Source organism: Thalassophryne amazonica, chromosome 15 (assembly GCF_902500255.1).
Source record: "Thalassophryne amazonica chromosome 15, fThaAma1.1, whole genome shotgun sequence".
Taxonomy (NCBI): domain Eukaryota; kingdom Metazoa; phylum Chordata; class Actinopteri; order Batrachoidiformes; family Batrachoididae; genus Thalassophryne; species Thalassophryne amazonica.
In genome coordinates this window covers 42525217-42543761 of record NC_047117.1, presented here as the reverse complement: position 1 = coordinate 42543761, position 18545 = coordinate 42525217, and the positions used below count along the sequence as shown (strand labels likewise).

The 18545-nt window shown below is 40.8% G+C and overlaps 1 pseudogene; it reads right to left on the bottom strand.

Moving 5' to 3' along the window:
- LOC117526246 overlaps nucleotides 1–18545 on the bottom strand; it is a 207199-nt pseudogene that overhangs the window by 163916 nt on the left and 24738 nt on the right.

Below are 18545 nucleotides of genomic sequence, written 5' to 3'. Positions count from 1 at the left end.
GGCCCGTTACCGTCGTCGCTCATGGCTGACTGTATGGCTTCGATGAGCCGGAGTGGTCCATGTGATATGATACGTTTCTGTACTTTAGTCTTGGCCCAACACACCAGCCCCAGTAGTGATCGGATATTTAGCTGTGATCTGGGTCTCTGTGTGTGGATGGTTGCATGTTTGTGGCCATCACCACAATTCGGTTTTGGGTGCTCTCAAGGAGATTAACACTCTGGTGTCCTAGATTAGGGTATGGATGCTCACTAATTAGACAACAGACTGTTGCTGTCACTGTTTGTTCATGTGTGGTTGTTTGTCCTGGTATGTTGTATGGTTGAGGCCCCGTCTCCTCGGTGTCTCACTTCACAGTTATTGCCTTCACCACTTGTCTTTCGTTCTTGTCTGTCTTTGTGTTGTTTTGGTGGACGGCCCTTCCTGATAGAAGTTGTCGGTTGGCTTTGAGTAGGCTGTTGTAGGCTGATCGGGAAGGGCGGATGGAGGTCAAACACACACACACACACACACGCTACATACCTTCTGTCTTGCAAGAATAAATTGCATATATGTGTATTAATGTTCATAAATGGTTCTGCCAGTGCGGTACTTACCATTACTATGCAGACAGGGGGAAGAAAAAAAAAAAAAGCAAGCGACAGGCAGCCAGTATGCCACAAATACACAACAGATGGACTAAAATGTTTGATTTTCGGGTTTAGAAATATTTTTGACCGTTAAACTTTGCTCACTTTATCAGCAAAAAAATGTTATCGGACTGAAAGTTATCGGAAGATAATGGGTCCAATGATGGTTTTAAAACTTATCTGAAAAGGCTAATCTGCTAGCAAAAGCATTAGCTTTGATAATTATCTGTTATCGGATTAACTGAACTGTGCCCACCACTGGGCTAAGGTAAAGCAAACTACATAACAGGTTGTTTTCAAACATTTACTTGCATTTATTGAGGTGAACATGCACACATTTAGCTCCGCATCGAAACAGTCCCTGGATTCTGGTACTTGTAATGACACTTTTGTCTGTTTACTGGCAATAAAAAGTTTACTATGAATTATTTTTTTCCCTCATACAATAACAATCATTAACCTGTTATTGTCTGCTTGCTAATGTGGTGTTTGTGTCATAAATAAATAATTTGCTGATAAAATAAATTTTTGTCGCAAGTCAAAGGATGGTCCCTAAACCATCTAAAAATAAAGCCTAGGTTGTAACTGGGTGGAATTCTCCTTTATCAATGGTACAGTTATGTGGTCATGCCTAGGCAACTGCCATACAATGCAAATGAGTTTGATAGCAGGGCTTTCTTGTTTCATGAAGTTGAAACACTATATTTCAAAAATAAATGTGACTGCCCCAATGGACCGTTTATTTTTCCTCATCGTGACACTTTTCTTTTTTTGACAGACGTAACTAATACTCTGGTTTGACATAGTCTGGACATTATGGTAACTATCATGGGAGATGACTGACAAAGGACCACATTAAAGGTTTTTGTCCAGTGGCACAAGGAGCTAGTAAATTAACCAGTAAAACACAATCACATACATAAATTGTTACATGTGCCCAATCAATGAAGCAATTCATTTCAGTTTTCATGAAGGTCTCAGGTGTCATAATTACAGATTTGAAGTTCTTGGTATTTCACTATAGCGTAGCAACAGTGACTGTTACCAACAACATCCATCCCACTGCAACGGCTCACCTTCTGCTTGTTGAGGATCTTCATGGCAAAATGCTGCCCGGTCTCTCTGTGCCTCACCAGCATAACACGGCCAAAAGAGCCAGTGCCCAAAGTTTTCAACCTCTCAAACTGCTCTAAGCAAGCAGTGTTCTGAAAAGAGAAAAAAGTGTTCCTCTTAATGAGTTGATTTAGTATGTTATATAGACAGTTCATGTGTACACTTTAATAATAAACTGTTGCCACCTCCATGGTCATATACCACTGTGCAAAGGTTTGACGTACACGAGAATTTTGACAGATGTAGAGCTCATAATGGGTTGTTTTCTTACGGAAGCATATTGCATTCACTGGATAAAAAAAAAAAAATAGACCACTGATCTCGTAATTTCGAGATAAGATCTTCTCATAATTACGAGAAAAGATCTCGTAATTACGAGATCAGTGGTCTCCAGCTTCCCCATATGCGCGCTTCCTCAATGATCAGCGGGCATGATGGCGCTGTCGCAATTAATCTGCTGTTACCACCTTCTCGGTCTGAGACACTGGGAAATACTGATATTTCTTAAAAATGAGGATGATATTAATATTAGTATGTCAACACTGCAGGTATCTCAAGTCCTTGGGACTGTTCCGGCGGAAAGCCCAGTCTGGCGTGCTGGACGTCACTCTCTTTCTTACGTACGGAAGCTCTGAGCTGCCAAGCCCTAATATATATTTGGCTCAGTATCATGCAATTACGTGAAAAGTTTCATGTTATAACGTGATATTTATCACGTTATAACGTGATAATTATCACGTTATTTCGTCATATGAAATTATGTTATTTCATGATGCGGTATTTTCACGTTATAACGAGAAATTATCACGTTATAACAAGAAATTCTGCTCCACGTTGCCGTAATTATGAGATCAAGCTATTGTTTTTATTTATTTATTTTCTGTGTGTGCGTGTGTGTGTGTGTATAATCGCTTCCGTACTTCCAGTCCAAGCGTGAGTGCCCGAGTCATAATCGAAAATAGGCCAATTTGTAACCTCCGACACTGCATTGTGATCCACACCACGGCAAGCACAAAGTGTGGATTTCCCACTAAACTGTTGCTGGGCACACAGACTGGCATGTGCCTGGGTGGGAGTGAGCCCCGTTGTGTCCCTCAGTGGTCACACACCTGATCTTTTCTCTTTTCTCATAATTACGAGATCAGGATCTCGTAATTACGAGACAAGATCTCATAATTACGACATCTTTTCTCGTAATTATGAGATCTCGTAATTACGAGATCAGGATCTCGTAATTACGAGATCAGTGGTTAAAAAATTTTTTATCCAGCGAATGCAATACGCTTCCATATTTTCTAAATCAGCAAGTAGAAAAACAAATTATAATCTTAAAACATTTCTATTACAACAAAAATCAAAATGGACTTTTCCAATTTCATTAAGAAAACTAATCAACTGCCAAGTAAAAAAAAAAAAAACTCATTCTCAAATTTAAATACATCCATCTTTGTGTGAACATACATACGAGGTCTGTTAGAAAACTATCCGAGCTTTTTATTTTTTGCAAAAACTATATGGATTTGAATCATGTGCGCTTGCATCAGCCAAGCTTGAACCTTCGTGCGCATGTGTGAGTTTTTTTTCACGCAGATTAAGGAGTATTATAACCGTTTTAAAGACGGCGCACAATGGCGGAGGGCACACCGCCTTCCGAGCGGCGATCGACAGGCTGAAACGACCAGCTCATTTCCAAACTGAACGCTGTGTTGATCCGGGACGTTGTCTGACTACCACAGAAATGGCAGAAGAGGTGGACATACCACTTTTTTGGTACATTCCACTGTTACAGGAGTTTTTGTCATGGAAAGACGTGCGGAGGAATTCGCCACGGAGCCGCTAATGCCGCGGGACAAAAGCACCTCTGTGTTGGTCTCACAGGACATGTTGTAACATGCCCAGCTCTTGCACCATTTGGAAGATTCAGACGGCTTCCGGTGGCTTTTCAGTCGTGTGACTATCCGAGAAATTGTGGACGAGCTGGACATGCCACAACATGTCCTGTGAGGCTTCATCACGGTGTTGCTTTTTGTCCCGCGCCATGAGCTGCTCAGTCCCGACGCGCGAATTCTTCCGCACGTCTTTTCATGACAAAAACTCCCATAACAGTGGAATGTGCCGAAAAAGTGGTATGTCCACCTCTTCTCCCATTTCTGTAGTAGTCAGACGACGTCCCGGATCAACACAGCGTTCAGTTTGGAAATGATCTGGTTGTTTCAGCCTGTCGATCGCCGCTCGGAGCGCGGCGTGCTCTCCGCCATTGTGCGCCGTCTTTAAACCGGTTGTAACACTCCTTCATCTGTGTGATCCCCATAGAATCGTCCCTGAAAGCCGTCTTAATCTTCTGAATGGTTTGATGCAGCAAAGCTCCAAATCGTTCAGACATTTTCCTCACAATAAAAATCCAATGAGGGGGGTGGACCACTGCTCACTCAAAGCGTGCTCACAGGCGAATGACGCAACCGACAGGTGTGAAAAAACTCACGCATGTGCACAAAGGTTCAAGCTTGGCTGATGCAAGCGCACATGATTCAAATCCATATAGTTTTTGCAAAAAATAAAAAGGTCGGATAGTTTTCTAACAGACCTCGTAAATACAACATCTGGCTTGTGGAGACTGTTTTGGCATGATACTTGTTTTTGTACATGTATCAGTAAGGAGCACATGTACAAAACATTTGAGTAAACATGTAAAACACCATGTATATTTGTGCCATTTGTAAGAATTACAAGATTAAATACAGTCTACGACATGTACATTTTACACACACAAAGTAAATGTTACATGCCATATAAAATGTGCATATATAGTGAGTTTTTAACATTGACAGTGGTTGCCTCCCAGAAAGAGGTTCTGAGGAGCAAAGTCCCCCCTGCTTGTTCCCTTTGTACATCTGGAGTTACATCAGGAAGGGCATCCAGTGTAAAACTTGCAAATGGGAGAAACCAACATAAATTAGATTATTTTACTCGGAACATACAGTATCACAGTCATCAAATTTTTTCTTTTCGTTTTTCTGGAACTACATCTGAAGAAATGGTGCTGTGTTGTATGTAATAAGGGGCTAGACTTTTACATGTCATGTTGTATTTTCACATATCCTATATGGCTGCAAAAACAAGTGGTGCCAAAATACCCATGAAACAAATGTTCCCCTCAGGCCTGAATAGGGTTGGGTATCGAGAACCGGTTCTTTTCGAGTATCGTTAAGAAATGATTCGATCCACCGATATCAATAGCCTTTTTGCTTAACGATTCCCTTATCGGTCCTTCAGAGCAGCCGTTGTTTTTGAGGGTGTTTGTCGGGAAATTGATCATTCCTCTCAGTTGATTACAGACCCTGCAGCGGCTCTGTAATGAACCGTTTCTGCAGCGCGACACCACTTTGAAGCATGAACCAATGAAGCAATGTTTCGATCCACTAGCTTGTTGGTTCTTTGATTTGCTGCTCTTCAGAAATGGCAAGTCCGCTTCTTAACCCCTCTCAAAGCCATTAAAATATCGTGAGTTACTTTTGTGTGGATTAAAGTCACTAACTGGGACTCTTGTCTTGTTGCAGTCAAGAAAAGAGAATCATCCTCCGTTCCATTGGCACAGCTCCAAACGCTGCGCGGCTCTCAAGGATCCACCATGTAGAGTTTATTATGTCCAAAGTTTAAGGATCCAATGACCAATTTCATATTTATTTACTTTAAGACTCAATAAAATGTTGTTCAATTTCAATTCAATTGCAATTTAATTGGCTTATAAGGCACCAAATCACAACAAAAGCCATCTCAAGATGCCTCACATAGAACAGTTCAACATAAAAAATTAAAATAAATAAATACAAATTAAAAAATTTAAATACATAATTAAAAATAGAAGTAAAAGAATAAAATAGATAAAAAAAAAATAAAAACTATTCATAAGAAAGAGAATAAAAATAGGTTTTATGTCTTGACTTAAAAATGTCCACGGACTCTGACTGCCTCATGGTCATAGGAAGACTGTTCCACGGAGTGGGTGCACAATAAGACAGGGGTCGAAATACATTTTTTAACCTACTTGCACTGGTGCTAGTAACAAAAAAAATTACTTGCACCAAAAAGTTACTTGCCAGGGGTCAAAATACATTTTTTAACCTACTTGCACTGGTGCTAGTAACAAAAAAATTACTTGCACAACCAAAAGTCAGTCTTATATCAACCTTAAAACTCCTCCTCTGATGTGTCAGACTCTTAACTCCTCTCTGGGGAGAGTTTGCCGCTGCTGCTGCTGCTCTCCCCTCAGTTTTTTGTTTTTTTTTCACGTGCGCGTGAACGAATCGTCCGTGAAGATTATTTTATTTATTAACTACATAGATGTATAATAAAACAAATGGTGACTGGTTTATAACACAATTATGACAGAGTTTCAGGGGAGAGAGAGTGAGGAACTATGGAGCCCTGGAAGTGTCATCGCAAAATGTTTTGCATGTGGAGAGAATGTGCGCACATTTTATTATATTGTGCGCACGTTTTAAGCATCGTCTGAGTAAAACAAGGGCACAATCTACTTAAACGTGGCCACAATTTGTAAAACGTGCACTCAATTATTCAATATTGTCTTGACACATAAATGTTGACTTATTAGTCAACAAACCAGCAGACAGTGTGATACATTTCTCCATTAGAAATGGATCTGGTCAGGGTATATCATCATGGTTTGGGCACACAAGGACATACAGAGAACTCCAGCTGCCCAGCATGGCATCATCTGGAGTTTAAGCACATTAAAAAGGATGCTGAGGGCGAAGCGTCTCCCTGTAGTGAGGATGACAACTTAGGTCATATTATGGAGTTCATTTTGAACGAAAGGAAAACGTGCGCTCGTTTTATTAATTCGAGAGCATGTTTTATTAATTTGTGGGCTCAATTAAAGGAAAATGTGTGCACAAATTATCATGGCCAGAAAAAAAATATCACTTTAAGTGACCTTTTCCGGGTTCCGTAAGGAACCGCAGCGGCAGCCAGTTTTTCTTTTTTTCACATGCACACGCTGGCGCTCGCTGACGCACACTGCCAACGTTTCTCAGTTTCCACAACAAATACAGCACAGCAACTCGCTCTGTGTGGGAGAGTCATAAAACGCAGGGAAGTTGAAGACAACACACTGGAAATTGTTTTTTTCCTTATTTATTCCTTTATTGGTTCATTCTACTGGTGCTTATAGGTGATAAAAACTTGGATAAAGTTACTTGCACCAGTGCTAGTGGAGTATAAAATTACATGCACCACTTGAATAATATGTGCACAAACTACCACATGCACGTACTATTTCAAGTCCTGATAAGAAAAAGCTCTTTGACCCGCTGACAAAGAAAACCTGTAAAGCCTGCTTTTAGTGATCCCGTGATCCCACTTTTAACTTTAGGTTTGTCCTTTAATTTCTGCAAAATCACTCTTTTGCGCGTGCTGCTGTTCTCCATTCATGGAGAGCTGCCTCTGTGCTCCTTCTCACTGGCTTCCTTTCCATCCGTGGCTTGCTGGCTTTATTTTTTCACTGGCTTTAACACAGTCATTTTCACACTGTGATCCCACTTTAAACTTTGTGTTCGTCCGTTTATTTCAGCAAAATCGCTCTTTTGCATGCGGTGCCGTTCTGCATACAGAATGAAGTGGCCGCTTTAATTATATACACCTGTGGATCACTTTCTATATATATTTTTTTTTCTTTATTTCTTCTGCAGCTTACAAGTCACCATGATACAACTTTTAACTTTGTGTTATGTCTTCAAAATCAATCTTTTGCACGCTCTCCTGTGTTGCTGCACAGCTCTGCACTGCTTTTAGCAGCTTCACTAGAGTTATTTCTTAAACGGCTTTAAACACACATCCACTTTCATGCAGTCATCCAAATTTTTATTTTGTTCATCCAATATTTTTAGCCACTCCAAAAATAGCCTCTCAGGTCCTGCGTAGCTTCCAGGCACATGGATAATGGGCTTTTAGCAGCCTCGTAAGCACCACGCAAATGCCTCTAAGTCATCACAGTAACTTGTACACAAACTGCCGCTGTTGTTGCTAAATTTTGAACTTCTTGAAATAATCTCCACGGTCAGAGAAGAGCCTCGTTAACTGAAGATAATGTCTCTAAGAGCCACTCAGACCCACCATTCTCCCACGATAGTCGAAGAAACCCTCTTGTAGCAAAGAAAACATGCTGTGTGGCTCATTATTCATCCTTCATTATTCAGTGGGACCCAGGCTTTAGTGTGCACACTTTTTGTGGGTGTAAAGTAAACTTTTGGCCCTAGCTCAATTTTCATTCTTTTTTTTCAGTCTTTTTTGGGGAGGTTGTTGTCCACAGACAAATAAGGGACAGTAATAGTCCACAATAGAGCGACAGAGATGGACAGATGGTGAGAGAGGGGGATCTGTGAGCCACAGATAGTTTTATTCCACAGTGGTTAAAGTGTATATCTCTGGGAAATGAAATGTCAAAATGAGCTGACAATTATGAATAAATGAAGAATTTTGAAAATATTGTGTGTGTTATTTCACATGCTGCTTTGAAATGTCACATTTGATAGTCTACGAAAAATGTGGATTTCAGTGACATTACCTTGTGGACATCCCCCAGAGCCACTTCAGCTGATAGAAGTGACTAAACGGGGTTTTTAGTGGAGTTACACGATGAATACAGTGAAATGGTGAACAGGTATGTTGTGCGAGGATGCAGCAACACCACTCGTGATGTTTATTAGGTGGACAGTTTCCTCAAGGAGAAAATATTGACGAGAGTGTTTTCTTTTTAAGCGCCTCCTGGACACATTGCAGAAGTGCAGCTGGCACAGTGTGACAAATGGGCTTCAAAAAACTGATCTAAACAAGGATTCTGTCAATTCCATTCTTATGGTCTTAAAGCGTGTTTCCCCTCAAAAGTGTGGAACCATGTTTGTGGTTTGTGCCGCTGTGGCACCATGCTCAGCCAAGTTATACGTGGGGAGTTGCTGAGTCTGGCTGAGGAAGCTGCATCTGTGTTTATAAGTGTGACCATGGAGAGTTGGAGAGAAAGTGAGAGTGGGTGACAATGCTGGACAGCTGTCATGAGCTTAACAAGAGAGCTGTAACACCGGCTCCCAGCCGTTTGTGTTAAGAGAGGTGGATATTTACCGTGGACAAGTGACAGCGCAGACAGCTGAACGAAATTCTACAAGGCTCTGTGTGCGAACACAGCAGGAGTAAAACCAGCAGTTGCATCTATCAGGGTGTTTATTACTGCTTTGTTTGTGCTTTTCCAATCTTATTTAAATGTATTTGATGTCTTTTTTTCCTGACTGCCTCGTGGGTTACAAAGGAAGCGGAGTCTTGAATATGATGCCACAAGCTTGGAACACCTATCTTTGGGCAGTTTTGCCTGTTCCTCTTTGCAGCACATCTCAAGCTCCATCAGGTTGGATGGGGAGCGTCAATGCCCAGCCATTTTCAGATATCTAAAGGCATTCACAGAGTTGTCCTAAATCCACTCTTGATATCTTGGCTGTGTGATTAGGGTTGTTCTGCTGCAAGATGAACTGTCGTGTCAGTCTGAGGTCAAGAGCGCTCTGGAGCAGGTTTTCATCCAGGATGTCTCTGTACATTGCTGCACTCATCTTTCCCTCAATCCTGACTGGTCTACCAGTTCCTGCTGCTGAAAAACATCCCCACAGCACGATGTTGCTACCACGATGCTTCATTATAGGGATGATACCTGGTTTCCTCCAAACATGACGCCTGGTATTCACACCAAAGAGTTCAATCTTTGTCTCATGGTCAGAGTCCTTCAGGTGCCATTTGGCAAAGTCCAGGTGGGCTGCCATTTGCCTTTTACTAAGGTGTGGCTTCTGTCTGGCCACTCTACCCTACAGGTCTGATTGGAGGATTGCATCAAACATAGCTGTCCTTCTGAAAAGTTCTCCTCTATCCGTATACCTCTCTGACTGTCAGATCGGCCTCGGCTTTCGAATATGGCTTGCGCATGGCACGATGATGTGCATCCTTTATTATGAAAATTTTGGGGATTAATTTTCAAATGCTTTATTTTTAAACCTTTATTTTGAATAACACTGCAACAACATGCCACCCTCTGTGGCATCTCTGTCTAACGCTTCGCAACCTATGCAACTGTAAACTGTAAACTATCGCAGCGAAACAATTCTGAACTTCTGAAAAGTTCATCACAAACTTTCAATTATCCTCTTGAATCTTGAATCTTAAGCCCAGTAGCCTTCGTCCGCTCTGCAGCCACTCCCCCTCTCACATACTGAATGGACAACAAACCTGATATGGTAATGCCATTCTGTTTCAACACTAGCAGGAAAATGCTTGAACTGCTTCAAGCTACTATCTGCCACCATTTCGGGTTCATAAACAGCAATGACAAAGATGAGCTTGATAAAAGCAAAGCGATTTGCCTGGCATGCCAAATGGAAGTGAAGTATTGCAAAAATACGACTGACTGTATACGAATGTGAGAAGTAAGCTTTAGTCAGCACAGAGGGTGGGCATTACAAGTGACACCACTCTCAAAGTTTGCTGATTTTGCAACAACATGCAAACACATGTACATCCATGTTGGTAAGAAACAATTAAAATGGAGCCTACATTTCAAAGCAAATGCTGTTGCCAGACCGTCTGCAGATCACCTAAACAAATTCAAACTTATTACAATTATCCTCCTGACTACCAGGATATATATATATATATATATATATATATATATATATACATACATACATACATACATACATACAGTAGTGTTCAGAATAATAGTAGTGCTATGTGACTAAAAAGATTAATCCAGGTTTTGAGTATATTTCTTATTGTTACATGGGAAACAAGGTACCAGTAGATTCAGTAGATTCTCACAAATCCAACAAAACCACGCATTCATGATATGCACACTCTTAAGGCTATGAAATTGGGCTATTAGTAAAAAAAAAAGTAGAAAAGGGGGTATTCACAATAATAGTAGCATCTGCTGTTGACACTACAAACTCAAAACTATTATGTTCAAACTGCTTTTTTAGCAATCCTGTGAATCATTAAACTAGTATTTAGTTGTATAACCACAGTTTTTCATGATTTCTTCACATCTCATTTTTGATCAGGATATGTCATTCAAAGCGCATATTAAACAAATATGTAGGACTGCTTTTTTGCATTTACGCAATATCTCCAAAATCAGAAAGGTCTTGTCTCAGAGTGATGCTGAAAAACTAATTCATGCATTTATTTCCTCTAGGCTGGACTATTGTAATTCATTATTATCAGGTTGTCCTAAAAGTTCCCTAAAAAGCCTTCAGTTAATTCAAAATGCTGCAGCTAGAGTACTGACGGGGACTAGAAGGAGAGAGCATATCTCACCCATATTGGCCTCTCTTCATTGGCTTCCTGTTAATTCTAGAATAGAATTTAAAATTCTTCTTCTTACTTATAAGGTTTTGAATAATCAGGTCCCATCTTATCTTAGGGACCTCGTAGTACCATATCACCCCAATAGAGCGCTTCGCTCTCAGACTGCAGGCTTACTTGTAGTTCCTAGGGTTTGTAAGAGTAGAATGGGAGGCAGAGCCTTCAGCTTTCAGGCTCCTCTCCTGTGGAACCAGCTCCCAATTCAGATCAAGGAGACAGACACCCTCTCTACTTTTAAGATTAGGCTTAAAACTTTCCTTTTTGCTAAAGCTTATAGTTAGGGCTGGATCAGGTGACCCTGAACCATCCCTTAGTTATGCTGCTATAGACGTAGACTGCTGGGGGGTTCCCATGATGCACTGTTTCTTTCTCTTTTTGCTCTGTATGCACCACTCTGCATTTAATCATTAGTGATCAATCTCTGCTCCCCTCCACAGCATGTCTTTTTCCTGGTTCTCTCCCTCAGCCCCAACCAGTCCCAGCAGAAGACTGCCCCTCCCTGAGCCTGGTTCTGCTGGAGGTTTCTTCCTGTTAAAAGGGAGTTTTTCCTTCCCACTGTAGCCAAGTGCTTGCTCACAGGGGGTCGTTTTGACCGTTGGGGTTTTACATAATTATTGTATGGCCTTGCCTTACAATATAAAGCGCCTTGGGGCAACTGTTTGTTGTGATTTGGCGCTATATAAAAAAATTGATTGATTGATTGATTGATCTACGAGGCATTAATTTTGTTGGTTTGGAACCAAGATTTTACTCGTTTACTAGTGTGCTTGGGGTCATTGTCTTGTTGAAACACCCATTTCCAGGGCATGTCCTCTTCAGCATAAGGCAACATGACCTCTTCAAGTATTTTGACATATCCAAACTGGTCCATGATACCTGGTATGCGATATATAGGCCCAACACCATAGTAGGAGAAACATGCCCATATCATGATGCTTGCACCACCATGCTTCTCTGTCTTCACTGTGAACTGTGGCTTGAATTCAGAGTTTGGGGGTCGTCTCACAAACTGTCTGTGGCCCTTGGACCCAAAAAGAACAATTTTACTCTCATCAGTCCACAAAATATTCCTCCATTTCTCTTTAGGCTAGTTGATGTGTTCTTTGGCAAATTGTAACCTCTTCTGCATGTCTTTTATTTAACAGAGGGACTTTGCAGGGGATTCTTGCAAATAAATTAGCTTCACACATCTTCTAACTGTCACAGCAGTTACAGGTAACTCCAGACTGTCTTTGATCATCCTGGAACTGATCAATGGGTGAGCCTTTGCCATTCTGGTTTTTCTTCTATCCATTTTGATGGTTGTTTTCCATTTTCTTCCACATGTCTGTTTTTGGTTTTTTTTTGTCCATTTTAAAGCATTGGAGATCACTGTAGATGAACAGCCTATAATTTTTTTGCACCTGTGTATAGGTTTTCCCCTCTCCAATCAACTTTTTAATCAAACTATGCTGTTTTTCTGAACAATGTCTTGAACGTCCCATTTTCCTCAGGCTTTCAAAGAGAAAAGCGTGTTCAACAGGTGCTGGCTTCATCCTTAAACAGGGGACACCTGATTCACACCTGTTTGTTCCACAAAATTGAAGAACTCACTGATTGAATGCCACACTACTATTATTATGAACACCCCCTTTTCAACTTTTTTTTACTAATAGCCCAATTTCATAGCCTTAAGAGTGTGCATATCATGAATGCTTGGTCTTGTTGGATTTGTGAGAATCTACTGGTACCTTGTTTCCCATGTAACAATAAGAAATATAAGAAATATACTCAAAACCTGGATTAATCTTTTTAGTCACATAGCACTACTATTATTCTGAACACTAATTATATATATATATATATATATATATATATATATATATATATACACACACACACACACGAGGTCTATTAGATAATAAACCGACCCTTTTATTTTAACTATATGGATTTGAATGACGTGTGATTAAACCAATCATGCTTGAACCCTTGTGCGCATGCGTGAGTTTTTTCACGTGTGTCGGTGACGTCATTTCCCTGTGGGCAGGCCTTGAGTGAGATGTGGTCCCGCCCTCTCGGCTGAATTCCTTTGTTTCACATGCTGCTCGAGACGGCGCACGTTGCTTTATCAACATTTTTTCTGGACCTGTGAGGAATATCCGAGTGGACACTATTCGAGAAATTAAGCTGGTTTTCGGTGAAAAGTTTAACGGCTGATGAGAGATTATGGGGTGTTTCTGTCGGTGTAAGGACTTCCCACAGAGCAGGACGTCGTGCAGTGCTTCCAGGCGCCGCCGTCGGCCTGTTTCGACCTGAAAACATCCTAATTTAAGGCTTAATTCACCCAGGACTTTCGTGAGAGAACAGAGAAGATTCAGAAGAGGTCGGAATGAGGACTTTATGCGGACATTCCACTGTTTAAGGACATTTTTTAATGAAAGACGTGCGCGCAAATTCGCTGAGTCGTTTCCGTGACGACTCGGCAAATCTGTGTGCGCCGCGACAGGAAAAACACCTCCGTGTTGAAAACCATTTGTAAAATTCAGGCGGCTTTTGATGGCTTTCAACAAGTGAGTAACTGAGAAATTGTTTAACAGCTTGGGCATGTTCCAACTTGCCCGTTAAGGTTTCCAATGGAGGCGTTTTTCCTATCGCGACCGCCCGCGGTCGGGTCCGGCCCGACATGCGACTCTGCCCGCACGTTCTTTCATTACAAAATGCCCGTTAATGAAATGTCCGAATAAACTCCTCATGCCGACTTCTTCTGAAAGTTCTCTGTCGACTTCCTGGATCAACAGAGTCTGAAATGTGGAAGTTTTCAACTTGAAACGGTGAGACGCTGCTGCCTCGAAGCGCAGATCGCCGTCAGGCGCCATGGGCCGTCCTTACGGCGACACTACCAGAAAAAAATCTCTCATCAGCCGTTAAAATTTTTACCGAAAACCAGCTGAATTTATCGAATGGTGTCCACTCAATTGTGCCTTACAGTTTTGAAAAAATTTTGATCAAACAAAGCAGCAGTCTCTGAGCCATTCCTAAACAATGAAAAAACGACGAGAGGGTGGGCCACTCCTCACTCAAAGACTGCTCACAGGCGAATGACGTAACCGACAGGCATGAAAAAACTCTCGCATGCCCATGAGGGTTCAAGCATGTCTGATGTAATCACACATGATTCAAATCCATATGGTTTTTGAAAAAAATAATAAGGTCGGATACTTTTCTAATAGACCTCATATATACACTCAACAAAAATATAAACGCAACACTTTTGGTTTTGCTCCCATTTTGTATGAGATGAACTCAAAGATCTAAAACTTTTTCCACATACACAATATCACCATTTCCCTCAAATATTGTTCACAAACCAGTCTAAATCTGTGATAGTGAGCACTTCTCCTTTGCTGAGATAATCCATCCCACCTCACAGGTGTGCCATATCAAGATGCTGATTAGACACCATGATTAGTGCACAGGTGTGCCTTAGACTGCCCACAATAAAAGGCCACTCTGAAAGGTGCAGTTTTATCACACAGCACAATGCCACAGATGTCGCAAGATTTGGCATGCTGACAGCAGGAATGTCAACCAGAGCTGTTGCTCATGTACTGAATGTTCATTTCTCTACCATAAGCCGTCTCCAAAGGCGTTTCAGAGAATTTGGCAGTACATCCAACCAGCCTCACAACCGCAGACCACGTGTAACCACACCAGCCCAGGACCTCCACATCCAGCATGTTCACCTCCAAGATCGTCTGAGACCAGCCACTCGGACAGCTGCTGAAACAATCGGTTTGCATAACCAAAGAATTTCTGCACAAACTGTCAGAAACCGTCTCAGGGAAGCTCATCTGCATGCTTGTCGTCCTCATCGGGGTCTCGACCTGACTGCAGTTCGTCGTCGTAACCGACTTGAGTGGGCAAATGCTCACATTCGCTGGCGTTTGGCATGTTGGAGAGGTGTTCTCTTCACGGATGAATCCCGGTTCACACTGTATATATATATATATATATATATATATATATATATATATATATATATATATATATATATATATCCTGGCAGTCAGGAGGATATTCCATGATACATACCCTTTACTTTTCCTCATAATGGAGATTTTATGAGTTGTTATTTATTTAATTAATCGTTGCCTGCTTACATGATATTCAATGTAATCAAAAGTAGTCTGAGTTAAGTTTCTGCTTCTTGTGAAATGAATTGTATCAACTATCTGTTATCTGTGTGATGTGGAAGTGGAACCAGCCACAAGACTGTCTATTTGAAGAGTTTCAGTCAGGTTTTAGAATTCATCATAGTACAGAAACAGCATTAGTGAAGGTTACAAATGATCTTCTTATGGCCTCAGACAGTGGACTCATCTCTGTGCTTGTTCTGTTAGACCTCAGTGCTGCTTTTGATACTGTTGACCATAAAATTTTATTACAGAGTTTAGAGCATGCCATAGGTATTAAAGGCACTGCGCTGCGGTGGTTTGAATCATATTTATCTAATAGATTACAATTTGTTCATGTAAATGGGGAATCTTCTTCACAGACTAAGGTTAATTATGGAGTTCCACAAGGTTCTGTGCTAGGACCAATTTTATTCACTTTATACATGCTTCCCTTAGGCAGTATTATTAGATGGCATTGCTTAAATTTTCATTGTTACGCAGATGATACCCAGCTTTATCTATCCATGAAGCCAGAGGACACACACCAATTAGCTAAACTGCAGGAATGTCTTTCAGACATAAAGACATGGATGACCTCTAATTTCCTGCTTTTAAACTCAGATAAAACTGAAGTTATTGTACTTGGCCCCACAAATCTTAGAAACATGGTGTCTAACCAGATCCTTACTCTGGATGGCATTACCCTGACCTCTAGTAATACTGTGAGAAATCTTGGAGTCATTTTTGATCAGGATATGTCATTCAATGCGCATATTAAACAAATATGTAGGACTGCTTTTTTGCATTTACGCAATATCTCTAAAATTAGAAAGGTCTTGTCTCAGAGTGATGCTAAAAAACTAATTCATGCATTTATTTCCTCTAGGCTGGACTACTGTAATTCATTATTATCAGGTTGTCCTAAAAGTTCCCTGAAAAGCCTTCAGTTAATTCAAAATGCTGCAGCTAGAGTACTGGCGGGGACTAGAAGGAGAGAGCATATCTCACCCATATTGGCCTCTCTTCATTGGCTTCCTGTTAATTCTAGAATAGAATTTAAAATTCTTCTTCTTACTTATAGGGTTTTGAATAATCAGGTCCCATCTTATCTTAGGGACCTCATAGTACCATATCACCCCAATAGAGCGCTTCGCTCTCAGACTGCAGGCTTACTTGTAGTTCCTAGGGTTTGTAAGAGTAGAATGGGAGGCAGAGCCTTCAGCTTTCAGGCTCCTCTCCTGTGGAACCAGCTCCCAATTCAGATCAGGGAGACAGACACCCTCTCTACTTTTAAGATTAGACTTAAAACTTTCCTTTTTGCTAAAGCTTATAGTTAGGGCTGGATCAGGTGACCCTGAACCATCCCTTAGTTATGCTGCTATAGACTTAGACTGCTGGGGGGTTCCCATGATGCACTGAGTGTTTCTTTCTCTTTTTGCTCTGTATGCACCACTTTGCATTTAATCATTAGTGATTGATCTCTGCTCCCCTCCACAGCATGTCTTTTTCCTGTTTCTCTCCCTCAGCCCCAACCAGTCCTAGCAGAAGACTGCCCCTCCCTGAGCCTGGTTCTGCTGGAGGTTTCTTCCTGTTAAAAGGGAGTTTTTCCTTCCCACTGTCGCCAAGTGCTTGCTCACAGGGGGTCGTTTTGACCGTTGGGGTTTTTACGTAATTATTGTATGGCCTTGCCTTACAATATAAAGCGCCTTGGGGCAACTGTTTGTTGTGATTTGGCGCTATATAAATAAAATTGATTGATTGACTGAAGACTGAAAGAATATGTGTCTTAGCTGACTTGTTAAAGGATTCTACATTTATTATTGTCTGAATTATATTCTTTTATACTTCATTTACTCATTTAATCATAATAATTATGTACCCATTCATATATGCTGCATTTAAGCTAAATGATTGCTCAGCCACAGTGATGAACTAAAAGTTGCTTCAGGACTCTGTTGACATCGAAACCTAACTGCTTACTCCCTTCTTTCAGTGAAAGAAACGAGCATGTTTCACAGGAAACCGTAACTCACAAGCAACCGTTCACCCCTCCCTTCCCCAAACGCAATGTACCCTGATGCTATGTTGTATTGTTTATGATTTTTTTCTAATAAAAGGGCAGAGCGCCGGAGGGGCGACGGAGAAGAGTAGGAGAAGCAAGGTTGGTCTTAGGTTTGTACGCTCTCTCCGAAGCTTCTCCCCTTTGCGCAAAGCTCACAAAAGAGATCTCTGTCTAACAGTTGTCTTTTTTATGTGTGATTGTGCTTTGAGAAACTGTGTTTTGCAGATACGATCTCAGGCACAGTTTAAGTGCCAGGTCCAGTTAGGGCGACGGACCTGACACCTCAAAAAAGGAATCTAACCAGATTGAGCCATCAAAGCACTTTCAAAAATCATGCTGTTGCAATGCTGTTTTTAACCTTTCCCCGATGTCCAAAATAGCAAAATGTACCAGTAGTGGCGCTTTCACATTACTGAAATATGGCTCAAATGCCTACAGTGTCCTTGCTTAAAAGCCAAAATATATGAAAACGCAATAGTTATCAATCACTACACACATTTCACAGTAAACCTAAATGTCTTTGACTCACATTATCAACAACTACTACATACATTTGTGCTTCATGGACTCTGTGTTTATTCCTTCCTGCTCTATATTTCTATGTGTGTATGTGTCTGACCATGTTAGATTAATGTCAGTCTTTTTCTTAAAATAACTGAATTTGCATGTCTCTTTGTATCTCAATGTCAACCCTGTCTTAACAAATGTACACTTTGTTAATACTATGTAAGAGTAAGTACATCACACCTTCAAACACAGCCTCATACACCCATCCATGAAACATCTACCTAAGCTCCCAATTTTTTTTTTATAGGAATACAAACTTCCTTTGGGCACTGCACTAGTTTTTTTTTTCTGATGGTATTAACTAAGTGTGTATCACTAGTGAATAAAATGTCAAATAAGCTAACTATTCCAAATAAATAAAGAATTATGTATTTCATTTTATTTTTGGTGCTATATGCCCTGAGAAATTAAGTCATAAACATAAGGAAATTAGCATGATTTCACCTGCCTCTCCTAAATACTCAGAAACCTCAAGGTGTGAGGAATATGAATTTTAGCGACATCATCCCAAGCCACACCCCTAAAATTAATGGGGAAATTGTTGAGTGTGAAATCAGTGTTTTTTGTGGACTTTGACACTAAATACATCAAAATGATCAAAAT